Source organism: Aegilops tauschii, chromosome 6 (assembly GCF_002575655.3).
Source record: "Aegilops tauschii subsp. strangulata cultivar AL8/78 chromosome 6, Aet v6.0, whole genome shotgun sequence".
NCBI classification, from domain to species: Eukaryota; Viridiplantae; Streptophyta; class Magnoliopsida; order Poales; family Poaceae; genus Aegilops; species Aegilops tauschii.
In genome coordinates, this window is record NC_053040.3 from 463,366,556 (window position 1) to 463,390,914 (window position 24,359).

The following is a 24,359-nucleotide window of genomic DNA, read 5'->3' on the forward strand; positions in this document are numbered from 1 at the left end:
AATACTAAACCACTTCCAAAACTCCTGAAAATATTTGTGGGCACCTTTTGAATTATTTCCAACAGCCCTCAAATCATTTCAGAATAATCTGAGCATTTAGAATAATTATAGTATTTAAATGCCCAAATTCAAATACAATATGAGTTAATTCAAAAATCCATAAATGGCCAAGAAATATGCTCATCATTTTTGGCAGAGGTTTTCACCTTTATCAAAAATCATGAACATTTCCAAAGGGCATTTTGGGTTCATTGAAAACATTTGAATTTGACCCTAGTTGAGTTCATTTGGTGCTAGGGTTTGTTCATCCCCATTTCAAATTTAAATAAAATTTAAACATGCTGCAACAGACATGTGCTAGCCTAGTGCAAGGTAAGGCTAGGGATGTGACAACTCACCCCCACTAAAACAAGAATCTCGTCCCGAGATTCAAGCGTAGGGTAAGGTGAAAGGGGAACGCAAACTAACATAATCTTCACGATCCAATTGTTCTTCTGGAAGATGTTGTTTCATTGCATCATTTTGATCTTGACATCATTTCTTTCGAGAGCTTCATCCAACTATGATGACGGAAGAGAGGGAAATTCTACAGGATTGATCTTCTCGAAGATCGAGCTATACAAGATCAACTCGCGGAATGAGATGTTGAAACATCTCGAGTTGAGACACAAAACACATCGAGAGGGATGGAAGAACAAACGATGAGATTTGACTTGGTGGGCAACAATCCCACGCTTGAGGAGATGGTGAATGGTTTCAAGATAGCGATGAAATAATTGCCATGATTCCATAAACGGGCACCTTAGGGAAGGTGGCTCATAGAAATATTCCCTTAAGTGGCAAAAAGAATTACTTTTGATTCAGAGATCATTGAAACTCTTTATACCAGCCTAAGGCAATCACAAACGATCGTTTGAAAGAATTCAAAAGAATGGCACACTCAATTTGGAAAGGAAACTATGGTTATAGAACAACTCGGCAAATGGAAGGCACATTCCAGTTGATACCAAGGATATAACCTAGTGACTGAGCGTGCTTTCAAGAACTTGAGCATTTCCATATTCATCAAGGTTTTACCAACATCCGTGCTGAGGATCCTTGCAACACATCATACCACCATGATGAACGGTGATGGAGGATGCAGGTGCCAAGGGGGACATCACTTTCTCAGATTTTTGCTTAGTAATGCCAAAGAAGCAAATCTGGATGATCGACCGAGAGACATTTAGCACTCCGCTTCTAATGTTCTCCTTGATGTGCTAGCGTAATCCATTCATAGATATGGTTTGATATCTAGAACATCAGGTAAAGGTCGGACTTCGGAAATATAAAAATCCATAAGGAACAACTAGGGAGCAAATCCTACGAAATCCTTATGGGGAGGTGGCCAACTTCCTCAATCAAGTTACTACAATAATAGGTCTTCCGGCTGGGTGTGTTGGCCACGACATCCACTTACCGGTAACAGAGAGACCATTAGTATAGTTCTTGGGAAACGTTCAACCATCACATCTGCCTGAGATTCAGATCTGGTTGGTGTCGGGATATTCCAGACTCATCAAGCCTAGAAAGAAAAATGAAAGTTTGCAACGCAATTCGACGAGATGACGTTGCGAGATTCTCGGGGCATGAGCTACAATAGCAAGCTCCAAAACATGAGCTGGTTCTGCTACAAACCTGTGAACACGCTATCCAAGACAAGCATGACCACGTGGTAGTCTTATAATAAAACACTACCGAGTTCAAGTGGGGAACCATCATCGCGGATATTGGAGTCTTGTGCATGATCTAGAATTAGCACAACAACTCCTTTTCCTTGAACAAATCAATCAGTGGCTTGGTGTGCTAGGAACACATATAGAATGAAGGTTGCAAGTCTCCAGACCATAGAATACTTCGCACATATGCATGACTGACTTGGGATGATTCCAAAAGAAGCAAAAACAAGCTTTCTCGAGTTCATGGCGGCAACTTGCATCGATTGCACATAAACCAGAGGAAGTCACTTCTTCCATCAAAACGTATACCTCATGAGCGGAACATGAGGGCAATGCTTACAAAGTTTCCAATACTAGCTGGATGTTCAACACGAATCATGGAGAAGGTAGCAGTGTTGCTGATGGGCTCAACAACAATTCATCCAGGTTTCCATGGAGATGGAATTCCATAATTATGTGAACAAGTGATAGCATTGGTCAGACCCAAAAGATATAATGGTGCATGCTCGAGGGATCAACCACGAGTAAGACAACATTATGATCATCGTTGGTTCTGATTTGATTGATAATAGCCCATACTCAAATCAAAGTTTGGTTAAGATGATAGGTCCATTAATTGATCACGAGGACCAATCGATGAAGAAATCATCTTTCTACAACAAACACACACACAAGAGATATCCTTTGGAGAGAACTAAGTCAGGCAAGCTTTTATCTTCCAACTCTCCAAGTTGTTGTTTAGCTTAACCAACTAGCTCAAGGGTATCCAACACAGATTCTTGGAGAAAGAGTGGTTTATAGGAAAACCATTTGATCACGAGCTCAACATAGCGGTCAGGTGTCAACCTGGTAACACTTCCGAGAAGATATTCGAGAAATCACGAACCACCGATATGTTACTAAGCTCGAGAACAAACTTGCTTTTCAGGGCAAGACGATGTGATCAAAAAGAGCGAGGAATTGATACAATCCTAACTCGTTGACCAAAGAGTGCACCAGGAAAAATGGACTAGGTAACACGATCAATCTCAGGATGATGATTGAATAACCAACACGCTAAGAATGAGATTGTTGTCCATTAACTACCAAGCAACGGGGTTGCTAGGTCCGGATCCTCCAGAGGCGCGGGCGGCAAGCAGGTGACGCCGTGGCGCGCGCGGCGGCGTCGCGGTGTCCCTCCTCTGCCTACTGGCAGAGGTAGGCGATGACTGGCACCAGGCCAGTGGGCTAGGCCGTGCTGGGCCAGGCCAGGTAAGCCCCAGGTAAGACTCCTTTCTCTCTCTGTCTTTTATTCATGTTTTCTATTTTCTGTCTTTGTTTTTTGGATTTAGTAAAATACTAAACCACTTCCAAAACTCCTGAAAATATTTGTGGGCTCCTTTTGAATTATTTCCAACAGCCCTCAAATCATTTCAGAATAATCTGAGCATTTAGAATAATTATAGTATTTAAATTCCAAATTCAAATACAATATGAGTTAATTCAAAAATCCATAAATGGCCAAGAAATATGCTCATCATTTTTGGCAGAGGTTTTCACCTTTATCAAAAATCATGAACATTTCCAAAGGGCATTTTGGGTTCATTGAAAACATTTGAATTTGACCCTAGTTGAGTTCATTTGGTGCTAGGGTTTGTTCATCCCCATTTCAAATTTAAATAAAATTTAAACATGCTGCAACAGACATGTGCTAGCCTAGTGCAAGGTAAGGCTAGGGATGTGACAGCCACCTCACCCCTGCCCAGTCGGAGCCTCTTCCCCAACGACGTTGTCCACCGCAACAGCTCGACGTCCCTCGTCCACCTCCCCGGATGAGGATCCGTCGTCCATCTCGTCGTCCCGCCGGTTCAGCCGCCCCGTCCTCCACCTCCAAGGAGCTGCTCCGACGATCGCCTTGTCTATCGCGGCTGCTCCATCCCCACAGCGCCGCCTTAACCTGCTCCACCGGAACCGCAACATCCTCACCGACTCCTCGGACGAAGCCGAGGCCTACTCGGCGCCACCAAAGAGGCTGTACACTCATCGCATCGCACCTTCTCCTTAGCTCAACCTCCCGGCGCCGACGGTGCTCCATCCCGCACCTCCATGGAGCGGCTACCTTGAAGCCGGCGCCGCGGGCGACATCTCCACGGCGGCTCTCCCCCAGTGCGAGGCCCCTTCGGCGGCGGCGGCCATACCAGCCAGATCTGCTGCTGCTGCTCCAGCTCTCGCTCGATCACTCGCTCGCCCAGCTGCTGCTGCTCCGGCTCTCGCTCGCTCGCTCGCACTGCTGCTACTGCTCCGGCTCTTGCTCGATCCCTCGCTCGCCCAGCTGCTGCTGCTCCGGCTCTCGCTTGCTTGCTCGTGCTGCTGCTCTGCTCCAATTTAGCTACACTTCAGTCGACTGAATCGACTTTTGGGTCAGTCGATTTTCAGGGGGTGGGGGGGCTCGCCGGAGTTACAGAAGAACCACCCGCAGCGGGGACGGGGGCTTGCTGGAGAGGTTCCCCACTATCTATATTAGGGTTCAGGGTGGGGGCAGGGGGGCCTATAGGGCTGGCCGGGGCAGCGGCGGATCGGCGGTGGGGAGTTGTTTCGGGGCGGCGAGGCGGCGCTGGGGCCGGCGGTTCGGCCAGGGGTGGCTGGCGGCTCAGGGGGGTGTAGGTTGAAGATGAACTGCAGGCCCTCCCTAAACTACATGTCAAGTGCCTCTCTGCTACCATTGCGTTCAGTTTCGACAGTAACATTCAGATTCCACAGTAAATTTCAGTTTCAACAGTTAAGTTCAGAGTCAACAGTTTTTACCTCATCTGTTGTAGTCAGGTGGTTTTTGGTGATGTAAATTTTACATCTATTTTACATCATCTATTGGAGATGCTATTCGAATCCCACTTGAGATTGACGATGTCTGTCTTGTGTTGCTTTAGCCTTGACGTCTTACGGCTCACCGGGGCTGCTCCAACAACAGAACGATCCATCACAACAGAGCAGTGCCCTGGACGCCGTCTACAGATTCCTCAGATCTTCCTCCACACCTCCGACAGCCACCTCTGCCTCAACTGCTTCAGCGACCAACCCAATGATGCTGAGGTCGACATGGCTACGGCAAAGAGGTTGTACACTTGTTGCATCACTTATTACTATACATTCATGTCGATCCATTAGGGCTATTTTGGTTCAACGGAAAAACATAGCAATACGGAATTCTCCAATGGCACTCTACTATTCAATTATTCATGCATTTTGTTGAAAGGAATGAAGCAAAACATCCACCTGGACCTACTTTTCAAAATCCTATGCATGAAAACAAGACCAAGTGCATTAGTGGCAGAATAACATTCTAACTGTACACGCTTTCATATGGTTTCACTTTATTTTGGCCATGTTTCTTTGCATTCCTCTGCTCTTCCAATTCCTGTAAACCAAACATCAAGTTGACAGAAATCCTGTGTTTACAAATGCTCTGTTTACCATGTGCATTCCTATCCTATTCCGGTGTTTTTCCTATCCTTGCGTTTTTAGAATTGTGCAAGCCAAATGAGCCCTTACAGAATTACTTCAGTTACAGGTAGGTGTCGAAGGGAACTTTGTGTGGTTTGTCCTGCTCCTGCCGCGACGTCGTCCACCTCAACTGAGCTGCTCCATCGATAGAAACATCCACCAAACCAGACATCACGACTCTTGACCGTCTTTCGCCGCCTCAGATCTCCTTCCCTGCCGCCGGCACCCACCACAACGGCATCACCATCATCGACTTAGCAGATGAACCTAGGAGTACACAGGTCCACAAGAGAGGTCGCACTCTTTTGTTTCTGCTTATGTTATGCATTGCTTAAAATTACCTGCTTCTTTATCGTCCTTTTCACCTCTTGGACTCCAAGTCAGGTCCAAATTAATGTTCAAACTTGAGTTCTAAATTAGTTGTGGGGCACATATCGAGGAAGCAATGAATAGTATCTCTGCCTAATATCTGGTTCACCTAGGGTATGCCTATGTTGTTCATCTTGGGTGGGAAACAAATAGTAAAGCAATCATCATCTGTATTTTTATTAAATTAAAGCAACCATCAGCCTGCTATCATTATTTTTGGATCCATCCACTGGTTGTTACCATCACTCTAAATTTCTGCATGCTCTCCTTACATAATCTCACCATATTTTTTTGTATGTATGCCAGATATTGTACACAGTCATGCTGAACATGTAGAGAAAAAGAGAAGAGTTTTGCGCGGCAATACAATGTCATGCAGACATCGCTCCATGGTGGGTTCAATGGAAAACCCTCCCCACCCCTCTCCAGATTGTAATCCAGAGGAAGATATCTGTTCTGAGGCGGATTCAGACGCCGCTAACCACTCCTATTTACCCCCCAAGGTGTTTGCTCTACCTTGGCATGATGATGTTAGTCATATCATGCATATGTTGCCTTGCAGTGCCTACTTTTGACATCATATATGTCATCTGCTTAGTTTAGACATGTTCTGTAATGCCACCTGTTTAGTTTCTATATCATAAATGTGAATTGTGCAGTCTCATGTCTTTTAGCCAGCCATAATATACGTGAAATGTGCAATGCCATCCTGTTTAACCAGGCATCATATATTTGAATGATATCTTTCCCATCCTTTTCTTCATTACATTTCCATTTGTTGACAATGTTTGTACATTAAACTACTCTTCCTGTGAATCAGCCATTTGGGTGGGAGATTGAAAAATCTGGAGTGAAAACAAGGCCTTCAGCGCAGACAGTGCTACCTGTCGAATCAGATCTCTTGTTGGGTCCCGATAGCTCCTCAGAGATGGATTCAGAGACAGATGACCAGTCCTATTCCCCCACCGAGGTGTATGCTCTAACTTGGCACGGTTATACTGCTCATATCATGCATATGGTGTCTTGCATTGCATAGATTAGACATCATATACACAATATTCAACACCATGTTCTTAGTTCAGACATCATATCTAATGCCCTCTGTTTAGCATATAAATCACATATGTGAATTAAATGATGCGATCCTGATTACTTAGATAACATGTTGGTGAATTATGTCATGCGATCCTGTTTAGTTATTCATCATATCTTTGAATTATGTTATGCTATGCTATCCAGTTTAGATAGACATCATATATGTGAAATTAAGTCATGCTATCCGTTTTAGTTAAACAATATACATGTCAACTATTTCATGCCCTCTTTTTTCCACACTATCTATTGCATCTGTCTCTCATACAATGTCTGTACATTCAACTATGTTTCCTGTTTATCAGCCATTTGAATTGGAGCGGGTGATGCCAGCATCTAGCAGACTAAAAACACGGTCTTCAAATAAAACAGTGCTACCTCTTGGTGGAGATAGCACCCCGGTTGTACATGCACGAGAACCAGCCCTACCACACATAACCCAAACTCTCGCAGATTGTACCCCTACTGCGATGGATAGAGAACCAGCTTCACCCAATCTAACCCCAACCCCAGCAGATAGTAACCCAGTTCCTGTTGACACAGCACCATCTCCACCACAGAGCTCCCAAACAAGAGCAGTTAGTAAGGCAGCTCTAGTGCCTAAAGGGCTAGTACTACCACGGCGAACCCCAACTCCACCAGTTAGTACGCCTATTCCTGTGGAGGAAGCACAACCAGCTAGTCGTAGTTTAGCATCTATCGCATTTGATGTTGTTAAATTGTATGTGCGTATCTTCCCATCTTGGAAATATTATACTGAAGATGAAGGAAAATGCCAGTTGCGGGTGTTTGTCCAGGAGTTATGTGTAAGTAATGTTATTCATGGCAATTACTTTGCTTTGTCCCATACATCCTACCTCCATGATGGTTATAATACAGCAAATTTTCCCATTTTTCTCTATAGAGAAGGACCAATTTGGAAACTCAGGATGAGGTAACCTGTGCTAATACCTCTGCTATCTTCAAGAATGCTTGGTGGCAGTATCGGAATTACCTGAAGAAAACGTACTTCACTAGCAAAGAAACTCATCAAATTCCCTTACGTTCTCCTGAGACACATTTACTGGACGATGACTGGGAACGCCTTGTTCTGTACTGGTCCCGAACCAAGAATGTGGTAAGGTCTATGAGATCATTTTCTATTTTAAGTACTATATTCTTGCGTCTTACTGTACTCTGTTCATGTAGAACAAGTGCCTAAACCTGAAGAACAACTGTTCTAATTTAAGATTCCATTGCTATCATAGTTCAAAAAAGCGCTAGGCGTTAATTGTGCGGTTTGCCACCGCCTTGCACTTTACTGACCAAAGCGCACGCTTATGCGCAGTTATGCACAGATTAAGCGTAGTTATGCGCAATGTGTTTCGCCAACGCCTAGAGCCTAGGCGCGCTTAAGCGCTCGCTTAGGCGCGCCTTCTTTAACTATGATTGCTATCGTGCATACTGCTTTGCTCTTGTATCATTGTATTTACTCATACAAACTTATTTTTAAATTGAAGGATCCAATCGAAACTTCAATGGCACTGCAGGTATGTTCACGCATGTTTCTTTAACATGCTTGCTCTTATCAATAGCTCTGTTGATTTCAATTTCAATTGTGTATACAGTTGACTTCTCATATCATGCACATTACTAGCATCACAACAGAGCCAATAGTGTTGTTGTACATGTAGACCCGTGGTACCCATCTGAAATCTTGTTGTGCCGTGTAGTTTCCCACGCTTTGTATTCTTTCACTGCTGCTTTGTCTTGAACTGATATGATTTGAACCGTGTCTCTATTTTGATTTGGCAAGACAATGCAGTGACCATAGGACATAGACATATGTTTGTTTGATGCTTTTATTATGTACTAGTACTTGGCAATAGAAGACTTGGTAGTTTAATCTTGTCCACCTTACTAATGAACTGGTTCACCGAAATGATTTTCATATACTAGTAAATGCTAAACGGTTATGTGTCTGCTTGTTTCTTCTTTTAGAATGCTGACAGAATATTGGGGAAGAGTGCCTTATTAAGCAATGGTAAAGGAAGTAATGCAGATAAGATTCAGGATAGTGACACATCCTTGTTGGTCTCCAACAAAGCTGATAAAACAGCTAAGGAAGACTATCTCGAAGACAGTGAGACAACCCCAAAGTCCTATCTTGGTTTAGTGTTGGAGTTACTGGCCACTACTGCTTGCACAAGCTATTCAAACTCACTGTCTAAATCAGTTCGGTTTCTTGAGTCTCAACTACAAGCTGAAAGACATCGATCAGCTGTGCTGCGACAAGAAGCGGAAGGACTGCGGAAGTCCCTGGAGCATTCAGATGCATAATTTCTGGTGCAACAGCAAGCGTTGGAGGATTTTAGCGCCAAACAAGACAAAGCTAATAAGCTTGCTAAGCTTATTGCCAGCATGGTGGATACCACGTTTCTTGTGCTCTTATGAAGTTGTTTCAGTTATGCTCTTGTTTTGCTGCGGCGTTTATTTGCACTGGTGGCTAATTTTGACGGCCAGTGTATGCAATATGCTGCTTTGTTCCCTATATTTGCACTGGTGGCGAACTTTGATGCCCAGTGGATGTAATATGTGTAATAGCAGTAATTGGCTAGCGTTAATTGCTTGCTTATTTATTTCCTTATTGTCTTGTTTAGTTGTTTGCTTATAGTCACTGCAGCTCTTTTTCTGTGTTTTTCTAGTGGCCACAATAACCTATTTTTGGAAACTAGGCCAAAATAATAATGGCAACACACGGACTGTTGTAACCATGGGCCTCCTGCGGGCCGTATGACCCATGGGCCTTCTATGGGCCGTAGGATCCATTGGCCTTCTATACGGGCCGTAGGATCCATGGGCCTTCTATGGGTCGTACGATCCATGGGCCTTTTATGGGCCGTAGGATCCATGGGCCTTCTACGGGGCGTATCATCATTTCGCCAATCATGGGCCGCACTATTCGTGGACAGTAACGGGCCGTTTATTGGCCGTATTTGATAACTCTATGAAAACAGCCGAACGGGTTTTTTCGACTTGAAAACGGCCCAACGTATTAACGGGCCGCAAACGGGCCGACTGTAACCACGGGCTGAATTTGGCTCACAAGCAGAAAATGATAGTAACGGGCCGTAAGTAACCGAATGCTGGAAATGAGCCCAAGAATAAATGGGCCCTGAGAAGGCCGAAAGATATCATGGTGTGGAAACGGCCCAACGGAATAATGGGCCGTTAATGGGTATAAAGTGATACACTGTTCATTACGGGCCAGTTTTACCACGGGTCGTTAAGGGGCCGAGGGTTACTAAGGGCCTCATATGGGCCGAAAGACGTCATGGGCCATACATGGGCCGGAAGTTAAAACGGGCTGGAATTATATTGGACGGCCCAGATGACGCTATTGGGCCTAATTCGGATAGGCCGTAAACGGGCCCTAGGATAGTGGGCTGTAAATGGGCTATATGCGAACAGGCCGTTAACAGGCTTGCCGCGGGCTGACCCGCCACCTTTTGACCAAGTCAAACGGGCCGGCCTTTTCACACGAATGGGCCTCTGTTGGGCCGTGCCACGTGTCGGCGTATCATAGGCGCTTTGGGTCCAATGAGTGGATGACATCTGTCCCAACGGTGAGCCGACACGTGTTTCCTCCAGCCAATGATGATTTTACATGTGGAAAATCCCCATTGGTCGGTGCTGTTAACGGGTTATCGGATCCAAAACCAGACCCGATAGCTTAACGGCGTTCCGTTACGGTGGATGCCACGTGTCGGTCACCCTTGACGAAAGCACTTCGGTGACGCACGATTTATCATCATGGAAGTGGACACTTCCGTGATGATAATTTTGGTAATGTCATGGAACACTTCTACGACAGCACAGGTATGACTATCTTGATTCTGTCATAAGTTTGTCATGGATGTACATGCATGACAGAAAACGTGACCTTCTGTGACAAACACGTATCATCACGGAAGTGTATTTTTTTGTAGTGTGGGTAGCTTTGCTTATTTCTTACTTGGCTTACACTTGGTCTCAATTGAGACATGTATGTTCTAACTATTTTTGTTTCAGAAATTTAAAGCCAAGGTTAAAATCTTCTGAGCAAACCGATGCCAGTATAATTTCTTATCCAAAGACCTCGGAGATAGAGTGCAAAACACAATGCATAGCCGAATGGGGTGATGCAAAATCTGAACCATTCGTTTGCTTAACTCCAAAGCCGTTCTCACAACAAGATCGGCTAGAGAATAAAAGTTTACCTTCAATTCAAGCATGTGTGATCAAATATTTGATTTGTTGTTGAGAAATAATTATATTAGAATTCTTGATCACCATGTTGAGCTATCTGTCCAGGGACGAATGTATTGTAAGCTGCATGATTCGTCCAAGCGTAATTTTGAGGATTGCAACATGTTTCGTCAAATAGTTAAATCGGCCATTGATAAAGGACGATTGAAATTTGTTGAGACACCAAGAGATGAGCAGTCTATTCCGATTGGGCCCGATGGAAGAAAGTTTTTAAATTGGCTGCTTCAAGCCGATCCATTTAAAGAGAAGGTAAAAACTGCAGGTGATGAGATCAATCTTTCAAGTAAAGAAGTTGTTGAAGAGCATAATGAACATAATCTTGAGGGCGAGAATTCCATCGAAGCTACAATGGAGATGCCAAGGACTGGGGGGCAGCAAGCAAATCCAATGATCGATGAAAGCAAACCAAAAGAAAACAAAGGCCGAAATAAGCGCAAGTGTAAGAGATCAAAAATCACCTTCGCTGAACTATTGGATAAATATCAAAAGAAAAGTGAAGAGAAGAATGCTTATCGGCCAAATCATGCAAAGAAACCAAGATCACCCCCAAGGCGCAAATATGAGGATCGGTATTGGCAAAGTGAGAATTTTAATGCAACATATTCATATCCTTATTTTGGGCCGCCAATGTCAATACCGTGGATGCCTCCCTATTCTCATATAGATCCATATCCATCATGGGACAGGTATGATACAAGGGCACATTCTCCATCTTATTTTAGACCATCTCACCAATATTATGCAGCTCCGAGAAGATCAACATTTGAACAATCACATGTTAAAGACCGTTTCAATCATAAGGAGTCGGTCCAGAACTCAAGGAAGAAGAAAGAGGTGGTCAAGCAAGTTTACGGTGTTAAAAGAGATGGTCGTAAGAGTGCAACTTCAGATTTGATCTCAAATGAAAAAGACCCAATTAAAGTGTTGACATTGGCTACTAAAGGCAATGAGACGAAGCAACCAATTATTGAGAATCAAAGTGCCAAATCTGAAGAAAAGAAGTTGAGAGTGCACAAGGCCAAAAAGGAATTGCCATTGGTCAAAACAAAATCACAGCCGAGATGCCCACTCGGCTTATCGTATTGGCAAAAGAGGGAATTACAAAAACTTAGTGCATAAGAACTTGAAGAAAGGAACATGACATGGGTTCCCAAGGGAAGTGCTCAAAATAATAATTATGTGCAAGCTTCCATTACAAGAAGTGTGGCAAAGGTGAAGAAGGAAAAGAGTGAAAACTATGAAGGACCAAGATTAAGGTTTCAGCATCTTCGGTCTACACATTGTCCATATTCTTCAACTATGCCATTAACGCCTATGCCATGGAATTCGTCATCAGGTATGATTGGTAACCCTCAATGGGCTTATTTTAATCAATGGATGCAATATAATTTCTTACATCATGAAAGGGTATTACCAAGTCACTATACATTTGATTAGCTACAAGTTTGTTGCTGATCCAAAGGGCCGAAATACTTGATTTGTCATTTCATTTGTTTATTTCGGCTATATGTGCTTTGAATGAAGTTTACATGGTAATGGCCGATATTTATCTATCGTCCTAAGAGTATGTCAATGCATGGCCGGTGCAATATTCTAACATCGTCCTTAATTTGATTGGAGAGCGAGACAAGGTACGTGCTCATGGAAATTTATATTTATATTTGAATGGAGTTAAGACATCATGACCAATGTCATTGAATACATGATGCATAGACCAATTCATTTACAGAATTGGCTAGGGGGCTTATACTTTGTTTGGATATGATTTGGCTTATGCATCTTTGAGATCTATAAGAGGCCAAATCATAGCTGATTTTATTACTGAACATCGGATTAGTGACATGCATAATATTGATATTATCCTTGTCTCTCCAGTACTATGAAGATTATGTTTTGATGGTTCAATTCGTAGCAATGGCCAAAGTGTTGGTGTTGTATATATATCTCCTTATGGTACTATTTGTGAAGCCTCATGCCTCTTAGAATATTTTTTTGCACGATTAATCAAAGCCGAATATGCATCGTTATTCGGATTGAATCTTTTACTTGCTATAGGTGCTATACATTTTGAGGCTTTTAGTGATTCGTTATGAGTAGTGCAACAAATATCCAAGGGTTATCAATGTTTTGACGAATCACTTGTAGTTTATATTGGGGTATGTATAGATGCAAAATTTACCTTGAGTTGCTTTTAAATTGTTCATATATTTAGACATGACAATTTAAAAGAGTTGGAACAGCAAGCATCCGGCTACTATGTTAATCATGGTGTATTGCATTTCTCTCAATAGCCGATGCTGGTCTTGTCAACATAGGTAAGGCCGAACCGAAGTCCACAGCTTCGGCCACTAATGAAATTTTTATGCTGGCGGAAGTAAAGATCGGAGAAAGTTTATTGTTGATTATCTACAAAATCCTAGCAAAAGGGTGAACAATATGGTTCGGAGGATGACCTTGAGATACATATCCATGGAACTTTATCATAGGATTGTTAATGAAGTTGAGAAGATTTCGCCTAAGTTTGCATCAAGCATTCAAAAATGATAATGGCCGATATATAATTATTTCCCTAAGAATATAAATGGCCGATGGAGTGTTGACATCGCGCTTAGAACAAACTTCGTGCAAGCTATTTTTCGGCACACAAGTCTTGCCGAAAAACAGGGGGGCATGTGTTGACACCAGATTTTGGCATGGTCAAAAACATAATTAAGAAGTCCTCAAATGGAAAAGTGCTCAAAGTGAGGAATTCCGCATCGTCAAAAGGAGAAACTTTGATATTTGGGCCATAGCCATCCGGTCTCATCTCTAAGGCCGAAGTTGTGTTTGAAGTACTGTGATTTTGTATCCAAAACACTATTCGGCTGATTACACCCCCAAGATGGGCCCATATGAGAAAAGTTTCTACACTAATTGTCTTCGTCTTGTCGAAAAGATCGATTTTGATATAAAAATCATCTCAATCCGAGATGGTATGCAAAAGTTAGAGCCATTCGAATGTAGCCCTGCCAGGAGGCTACATATGGCGCGCCCCACAAGACATGATGTCTGATGGGTAGCGCCACCACTCGGCTGTCTTGCGCGAGCGATTCAGCCCCGAAGATGGCCTCAAAGCAAAAAACGTTCAACATGAAAATTGTTCATCTCGTCGAAACGATTAAATTTGCTTTTGGGCGCATTTTATCCGAGGTAGTTTACTATCACAAAAAAGACCCGCAAGGTACAACCAGTTTAAACCGAATAGTTTTGAAAAGTTCGGACAAAACCAATCCGAATTTGACTAGGGTTTTGGGCATGAATCCAAACATTTTCCTTGCACGGGAGGTCCAGCTGCCTCTTATATATCTAAAGGGTGACGGCCGATTGAACAACACACAATCGATCTGTCAATATACCACTTTTTACCTTTACTTTTATCCTCTCCCTTGTTCTTCTTCTTCCTCGTTCTTCGTTCGTTCTTCTTCATTGCAGGGCGGCGAACCTCGAGGCCCTAGGGGCGGCCAGGTCGACCTAGGGCAGCCCATAGCCGTCGCGTGCCCTGACGGGGTCCCTCCCGGGCGTGTGGGGTTTCGGGTCATCAAAAGCGCCCGCCGGATTACTTGTGTACCGCGCTTCCGGACGGGTCTCCTTCGACGTGAGCTGCGGTGCATCACCCTCGGCGCTGGAGATACACGGTGACGTGTTCGTGTGCGAACAGTTTACATCCACCGGACCTCAACTAATCAACCACCGTGTACATTACAGAGTTTATGGTATGAGTGAACCAAATCTTCTATTCTACCCCTAATAATAAAGAGGCTAGTGCTTCTGGTGGTTCGTCATTAAAATCGCCCCTAAAGTTGTAAAATATTACCCACCAATGCCACCAGTAAGTGACAAAAAAACGTTTCGCAGGGTTCCCCTTACTGGGCCGGCCCAAGTATAGGGACCCCTATACTGCGCTCCGCATGCTGGACAAACACACAACACGCCTGTTTGGGCCAGCCCATGTGTAGGCGCCTGTTTTAAAAGCTTTTAATCTTATTTTTATGTTCCATTTTCGTTTTTTTCCTACTTTAAATAATTTGGAACTTCAAAAAAATGAAATTTCAAAAACTGTTAATCTTTAAATAAAGTGTTCAAGAAAACATAAAATATTTGTGAATTCATAAAATTCCCGGGTTTTTTCTAAAAATGTTCGCATATTCAGAAAAATGTCCTAAAATTTTGAAAACAGTTCTTGTATTATAAAAGAGTTTATTTATTCATAAACTGTTTACTAAGTCTGAAAATGTTCATGTATTTTAAATAATGTTCATGAATTATTGAAAAAAATGTTCATCTATTCTAGAATTGTTCGCCGACTCAAAATAAAATGCTTAAACCCGTTGACAATATAAAAAACGTTCACAATTTTAGAAAAATGTTTGTAAATAGTAAGAAATGTTCACGATTTTTAAAAATGTTCCCAAGTTTGTAAAAAATGCTCACGAATGATCGAAGGTATGTAGTTAAACAGTAATACTTGTGAGTCTTTGCGGCTATATACCCACGTGAATATTGAAGTATGTTTTAAAAAAGGTATCTTTAAATTCAGAATAATTGTTTGAATTACCAAGTTTTTCTACAACCATGATATTTTTTCAAAAATGTAAACATTGCTTCAATTTGTGAATAAATTTAAAAAAGAAACACTTTCTTGCATTTGTGAAGAAATTTTCAAAATCATGCGATGAGATGTGGCCAAAATGTGGTCGTCGCCATGATTTTTTTCCTCCCGTTGAAACACACGGGCCCATTTGCTAGTAATGCAAAACAAAACTGACTTGCCCCTTCCTAATTGATGGATAGGTACCGGATGCAACTCTACGTAATAATCTTAATTTCCCCACCCACAAATACTAGCTAGCTAGCTAGATTTTGGGAAGAAGAGGAATCTATCTACGGAGCAAACTGATCCCAAAAAGTAGCCCTTCTGTAATAATAATAATAATAATAATAATAATAATAATAATAATTAGTGTTTTTGGCGTACTCACCGATACTACCTATAAGTGACAAAAAAAACGTTTCACACAGGGGATCCTCCGCCTGGGCCGGCCTATGCTGTAAGGACCTCCTATACTGCGCTCTGCGCGCTGGGATAACACGCAGCACGCCCGTTTGGGCCGGCTCATGTGCCGGCGGCCTGTCGTTAAGTTTCGTTTTTCTATTTTTCTTTTTTCTTTTCATTTTTGTTTTTCTCCTTTAAATTATTTGATACTTCAAAAAAGTTTCAATTTCTTTTAGAAAAGCATATAAAATATTTACTAAATCTTAAAATGTTTTTGGATCCAAATAATGTTCGTAAATTTGTAAAAAAATGTTCGCTTATTAAAAAAGTTTGAAATTTTGAAAACAAATGTTTGGGAAATAAAAAATGTTCATTATTTAAAAAAATTCATGTATTAAAAAATGTGAATGAAATTGAACAATATGTTCGCCAAAATATTATCGATGATGCAACAAAAGGTTGTCATGGCCATTGAAGATTATGATTTTTTTTCTGCCGCTGCAACGCACGGGCCCTTTTGCTAGTACTAGTGAATATACTTACAAGCTAGAATGGTAGCCATTGTGGAATTCTAAAATAAAGTAAGTCCCTTTTTTAAGTACATGCCAATCTAGTTATCCACCTCTCCCCATATCCATGCTTTTCTTTTATCGTAATTTCACTTGGGTAGGCCAAGATAGTCAGGTTATACTCTATATCAGAGCAAATTTCCTTCTTTTATTCAAGATGTTTTAATTTAATACTTTGAAAAATTAAAGCATGATTCCCCATAGAGATATGTACATAAAGGGGATCTTTGGATAATAATGTTGTTCGGACCTAAAGTTTACCTATACACGGATTAAGCATAAAGCCATAATATTTTATTATGCCATTGAAGGGGGGGGGAGATAATACCGATTTAAGAGTAGTTCACTACTGCAATAAAAAAAGAGAATTCTAGTTAACGGTTCCAATTTATTCTGAATTTTGCAGCCTGTGGATAGAAATCCACTTTTTCTTCTTTTTCATCTCAATAGAAAGAAATGGGAAGTTTTATTGTGTTAACAATGTATGTTTTAAGATAGAATCTATTGAGGAGAATAATAGAAACTGGATCAAAAAAAGCAGGAATAGATTTTTTGAAAAAGATTGGAAAAAAGTAAGTAGAATTATATTGAAAATAAAAGGGGCTTTTCGTAAGAAAACGTGGATGAATACTTGTTGTTTTCTAGATTTTTGATCGGATTTTTTGGCGGCATGGCCAAGCGGTAAGGCAGGGGACTGCAAATCCTTTATCCCCAGTTCAAATCTGGGTGCCGCCTGATCAATAAAATACTTAGGTTTTTTTATAGTGCTGATCGAATTCGATAAATTTTTACTTCGCATAAGTTCGGGCAAGAGAGTAACTTGGCCTGCCGATACTGGGTTTAGGGAAACCATACCATAGTTCTATCCTCAAACTAGGGTTAGGGTTTGTTTTGACGGTAGTGGCCAAAATGGTTATCAGTAGGGGTGAGGTAGTGTTTCCTTATTCTTTTATTATATGAATTTGAATTGGTTCTTAATTGAGATTCGATTTGATAATTTTCAAATACGAGGATAAGATGTCAGAAATCTTGGTATCCAAAGAAAGGTCCCTAAGGGGCATTCTTTTTTTTCAATCTAAGATTCAAGAAGGGACTCCACAAAAGAATATCAAGACTTACTAATTATTATACATTTTTTTATCGTACATCTTATGTTACCTACATACACTAAAGTAAGGACTACTTAATTCTAACGAGAATCGGATTAAATAGGTCGATCAAAAATCAATTTAGGAGTTGTGTTATGGATAAAATCTCTTCATTCTTTCATAGAATGATACAAAGCAAGGCTGCAGGGTTTAGGTCAAAAATAAACATTAGGTAAGGTAGGTATCCAATAAATATTTATCTATCGATAATTTTATGGTATATTCGTGCGTCCTTTGCTTAAAAAAAGAGTAACAAAAGGAATAAAAAATCTTCCTATTCCCGCTTCTTCTATTCAGGACATCATTCCCGTACTCTTTCTTTTTTAAGGAAAAAAGGGCTATAGTATCGTTTTTTAATGCTCTCTAATTCTACCAGAATTCCTATAAGAATTTGTTAGGAATAAATTCCTTGAACTGATTGATCCATGGCCTTAGGGCGGAATCCCTTTTTGACTCTGTACCCTTGATTCCACTATGATTATTGATCAATAGTAGAATAATCCCTTCATAGAAATAGGAGACATAATTTAGATGGATATAGTAAGTCTCGCTTGGGCTGCTTTAATGGTAGTCTTTACATTTTCTCTTTCACTAGTAGTATGGGGAAGGAGTGGACTCTAGGGATACTACTAATTGATTAACTAATCAAATTGTTGTATCAATTCTTTTCTTTAATGGATCATTTTGCATTAATCATTTTGTCAAACGTTATTCTTTAATCTTTTTCTTTAGTTTTGTTTCACTCCTCTAAGAAACTCTTGTATTGTAAGTTGTAATGTAAGAAAGAGCCATTATACCAATTCAGAATTTCTACTAGAAATGACGAATGGTTAAAAAAGTTCTATACATAAGAAAATTAGACTTTCTTCCACGGAACTATTCATGGCATATCACACATTTTCCATTTCCTTTTACTTGTTGCTATAGTCTATTCTTAATATTATTTTTCTTTCCTTCCATGGATTCTTTGGTCAAGAATTGTCTTAGATTTTTTTATTTTGACCTGATTGAAATTAAGTGGATGCAATGAAAAAAGAAATTGAATTAGACTACTTAACTATTTCAATCTACTAATCTATTCTATGTAGATTCAAAGATAATATAATAGAAAGAATCTAAAGTGTCGTAGAAAAAACTATATGTAGTTCTTTCTACCACACTTTAAGATTCCAACCACATCCTTTCATTTAAGACTTGGATTTCTTTATTTAATCCCTTTTTAATTTCTTCAATGATTAATTAACTTCTTTCATGTCTAAATGTCTCCAGTACCAAGACCAAACAAGGCCCTCGAAATTAACTTCTTTCATGTCTAAATGTCTCCAGTACAAAGACAGGTTGAATACAAACGGTAGTATGCATCACAAGAACATTGTTGCAACCGCTGCTTCACCTAGACGTGCTACCCCTTCTAAAGACGCTAGGATGGTGTCCTAGACTAGGAGATACTCATTGTGTCCTCTCCCAGCCAGGAGGGCCGGGCCGAGGACCCCCTTGGTGGTTAATTACTTGGCCTCTTCAGGAAACCCATGTCGTATGCAAGGAAGATTCCACAAGACTTGGCGCAGAAGACGAGGACTCTTCTAAATCCTAGACCTTTGGTGCATTATATAAACAGAGGCTAGGCTGGTCGGTAGAACATATTCTAAGATTCATTCACACATACGATCTCGAGATAAATCAACATGTACTGTGTACCCCATCCACAATCAATACAATACAAGTTTGATGTAGGGTTTATCTTTTTGAGAGGGCCCCAACCTAGTTAAATACCGTGTCTCTTATTCGTCCTATGACCATCTAACCAAGATCACCAGCTCGGGAACCCCTACACGAGTTTGACATATTTAGCTCTATCATTGGTGGCCCATCCAGGTCCCTCTGGTAGTCACCGCGGTGTGATGAGAATTCAGATCGGATCCGATGCGATCTACGTGCCGGAACGGATCTTCGTCGCCACCTCGACTGTTCGCCTCAGCCAGGCTGAGCATTACACTCATGTTGGATCAGTGAGAGGTCAGTGGGTGCCTCCATCAACATCAATTTCGATCTCTACCGAGATCATGGAAAAAATCGTCTATGGAGCTCGAAGGCTCAACGTCAGCATTGCCCTTGCGTGACCATGCAGAATTTTCTGGACAAAGGATACTCCGCTTCACACGTAGATCCCGCCACGACGCTCTGCTTGGAACTGCACCAACTGACAGCTCCACCATTCAATATAAATACGTATCCAGTTTGTGACATAGAGTCATCCGGATCAGTGTCAAAGCTAGCATCGACATAACCATTTACGACGAGCTCTTTGTCACCTCCATAAACGAGAAACATATCCTTGGTCCTTTTCAGGTACTTCAGGATGTTCTTGACCGTTGTCCAGTGATCCACTACTGGATTACTTTGGTACCTCCCTGCCAGACTTATGGCAAGGCACACATCAGGTCTGGTACACAGCATAGCATACATGATAGAACTTATGGCTGAGGCATAGGGAATGACTTTCATTTTCTCTCTATCTTCTGCAGTGGTCGGGCTTTGAGTCTGACTCAACTTCACACCTTGTAACATAGGCAAGAACCCTTTCTTGGACTGATCCATTTTGAACTTCTTCAAAACTTTGTCAAGGTATGTGCTTTGTGAAAGTCCTATTAAGCGTCTTGATCTATCTCTATAGATCTTGATGCCCAATATATAAGCAGCTTCACCGAGGTCTTTCATTGAAAAACTCTTATTCAAGTATCCTTTTATGCTATCCAAAAATTCTATATCATTTCCAATCAACAATATGTCATCTATATATAATATCAGAAATGCTACAGAGCTCCCACTCACTTTCTTGTAAATACAGGCTTCACCGAAAGTCTGTATAAAACCATATGCTTTGATCACCTCATCAAAGCATATATTCTAACTCTGAGATGCTTGCATCAGTCCATAGATGGATCGCTAGAGTTTGCACACTTTGTTAGCACCTTTAGGATCGACAAAACCTTCTGGTTGCATCATATACAACTCTTCTTTAAGAAATCCATTAAGGAATGCAATTTTGACGTCCATTTGCCAGATTTCATAATCATAAAATGCGGCAATTGCTAACATGATTCGGACGGACTTAAGCATTGCTACGAGTGAGAAAGTCTCATCGTAGTCAACCCTTGAACTTATCGAAAATCTTTTGCGACAAGTCGAGATTTGTAGATAGTAACATTACCATCAGCGTCAATCTTCTTCTTGAAGATCCACTTATTCTCTATGGCTTGCCGATCATCGGGCAAGTCCACCAAAGTCCACACTTTGTTCTCATACATGGATCCTATCTCAGATTTCATGGCCTCAAGCCATCTGTCGGAACCTGGGCTCATCATAGCTTCTTCATAGTTCGTAAGCTCGCCTTGGTCTAGTAACATGACCTCCAGGATAGGATTACCGTACCACTCTGGTGCAGATCATGCTCGGGTTGACCTACGAGGTTCAGTAGCAACTTGATCTGAAGTTTCATGATCATTATCATTATCTTCCTCTCTAGTTAGTGTAGGCATCACATGAATGGTTTTCTGTGATGTGCTACTTTCCAATTCGAGAGAAGGTACAATTACCTCATCAAGTTCTACTTGCCTCCCACTCACTTCTTTCGAGAGAAACTCCTTCTCTAGAAAGGTTCCATTCTTGGCAACAAAGATCTTGCCTTCGGATCTGTGGTAAAAGGTGTACCCAATTGTTTCCTTAGGGTATCCTATGAAGACACACTTCTCTGATTTGGGTTCGAGCTTATCAGGCTGAAGCTTTTTGACATAAGTGTCGCAACCCCAAACTTTAAGAAACGATAGCTTAGGTTTCTTGCCAAACCAGAGTTCATACGGTGTCGTCTCAATGGATTTAGACGGTGCCCTATTTAACGTGAATGCAGCTGTCTCTAATGCATAACCCCAAAATGATAGTGGTAAATCGGTAAGAGACATCATAGATCGCACCATATCTAATAAAGTACGGTTACGACATTCGGACACACCATTACGCTGTGGTGTTCCAGGTGGCGTGAGTTGTGAAACAATTCCACATTGTTTTAAATGAAGCCCAAACTCGTAACTCAAATATTCGCCTCCGCGGTCAAATCCTAGAAACTTTATTTTCTTGTTACGATGATTCTCCATTTCACTCTGAAATTCTTTGAACTTTTCAAATGTTTCAGACTTGTGTTTCATTAAGTAGATATACCCATATCTGCTTAAATCACCTATGAAGGTCAGAAAATAACGATACCTGCCACGTGCCTCAATACTCATCAGACCGCATACATCGGTATGTATTATTTCCAATAAGTCATTAGCTCGCTCCATTGTTCCAGAGAACGGAGTTTTAGTCATCTTGCCCATGAGGCATGGTTCGCAAGTATCAAATGATTCAGAATCAAGTGATTCCAAAAGTCCATCTGTATGGAGTTTCTTCATGCGCTTTACACCAATATGACCTAAACGACATTGTCACAAATATGTTGCACTATCATTACCAACTTTGCATCTTTTGGCATCAATATTATGAATATGTGTATCACTACAATCGGGATTCGACAAGAATATACCACTCTTCAATGGTGCATGACCATAAAAGATATTACTCATATAAATAGAACAACCATTATTCTCTGGTTTAAATGAATAACCGTCTCGCACTAAACAAGATCCAGATATAATGTTCATGCTCAACGCTAGCACCAAATAACAATTATTCAGGTCTAAATTAACCATAAGGTAGATGTAGAGGCAGTGTGCTGACGGTGATCACATCGACCTTGGAACCATTCCCGACGCGCATCGTCACCTCGTCCTTAGCCAATCTTCGTTTAATCCATAGCTCCTGTTTCGAGTTACAAATATGAGCAATCGAACCAGTATCAAATACCCAGGCGCTACTACGAGCATTAGTAAGGCACACATCAATAACATGTATATCAAATATACCTTTGTTCACTTTGTCATCCTTCTTATCCGCCAAGTATTTGGGGTAGTTCCGCTTCCAGTGACCAGTCCCTTTGCAGTAGAAGCACTCAGTTTTAGGCTTGGGTCCAGCTTTGGGCTTCTTCCCGGGAGTGGCAACTCGCTTGCCATTCTTATTGAAGTTCCCTTTCTTTCCCTTGCCCTTTTTCTTGAAACTAGTGGTCTTGTTAACCATCAACACTTGATGCTCCTTTTTGATTTCTACCTCCGTGGCCTTAAGCATTGCGAAGAGCTCAGGAATTGTTTTGTTCATCCCTTGCATATTATAGTTCATCACGAAGCCTTTGTAGCTTGGTGGCAGTGATTGAAGAACTCTATCAATGACACAATCAACTGGAAGATCAACTCCTAGCTGAGTCAAGTGATTATAATACCCCAGACATTTTGAGTATGTGTTCACTGACAGAACTATTCTCCTCCATCTTGCAGCTATAGAACTTGTTGGAGACTTCATATCTCTCAACCCGGGCATTTGCTTAAAATATTAACTTCAACTCTTGGAACAACTCATATGCTCCATGAAGTTCGAAACGTCTTTGAAGTCCCGGTTCTAAGCCGTAAAGCATGGCACACTGAACTATCGAGTAGTCATCAGATCGAGCTTGCCAGACGTTCAAAACATCAGCTTCTGCTCCTGCAGCAAGCCTTTCACCTAGCGGTGCATCAAGGACATAATTCTTCTGTGCAGCAATGAGGATAATCCTCAAGTTACGGACCCTGTAGTTGCTAGCATCATCTTTCAACTTAGCTTTCTCTAGGAACGGATTAAAATTCAGGGGAACGGTAGCTCGGGCCATTGATCTACAACATAGATATGCAAAACTATAAGAGTAAGTTCATGATAAATTAAGTTCAATTAATCAAATTACTTAATAACTCCCACTTAAATAGACATCCCTCAAGTCATCTAAGTGATACGTGATCCAAATCAACTAACCCATGTCCGATCATCACGTGAGATGGGGTAGTCATCAATGGTGAACATCTCTATGTTGATCATATCTACTATATGATTCACGTTCGACCTTTCGGTCTCCAGTGTTCCGAGGCCATGTCTGCACATGCTAGGCTCGTCAAGTTTAACCCAAGTATTCTGCATGTGTAAAACCGTCTTACACCCGTTGTATGTGAACGTAGAGTCTATCACACCCGATCATCGCGTGGTGTCTCGAAACGATGAACTGTAGCAACGACGCATACTCAGGGAGAACACTTTTACCTTGAAATTTAGTGAAGGTATCATCTTATAATGCTACCGTTGTTCTAAGCAAAATAAGATGCATATAAGATAAACATCACATGCAATCAAAATATGTGACATGATATGGCCATCATCATCTTGTGCTTTCGATCTCCATATCCAAAGCATCGTCATGATCTCCATCGTTGCGTCGTGCTTGTCTCGCCAACTATTGCTTCTACAACTACTGCTAACTCATAGCGATAAAGTAAAGCAACTACATGGCGTTTGCATTTCATACAATAAAGAGACAACCATAAGGCTCCTGCCGGTTGCCTGATATCTTACAAAAAGTGATCATCTCATACAATAATGTATATCACATCATGTCTTGACCATATCAGATCACAACATACCCTGCAAAAACAAGTTAGACGTCCTCTACTTTGTTGTTGCAAGTTTTACGTGGATTCTATGGGTTTCTAGCAAG

At 41.3% G+C, this 24,359-nt stretch overlaps 1 non-coding gene across 1 annotated transcript; it reads left to right on the forward strand.

Annotated features, from left to right (window-relative positions):
• Nucleotides 1-17,211: 17,211 nt before the first annotated feature.
• TRNAC-GCA (transfer RNA cysteine (anticodon GCA)) lies at nt 17,212-17,282 on the forward strand. Its single transcript has one exon. It is a non-coding gene; the product is annotated as a tRNA-Cys (tRNA).
• Nucleotides 17,283-24,359: the final 7,077 nt, after the last annotated feature.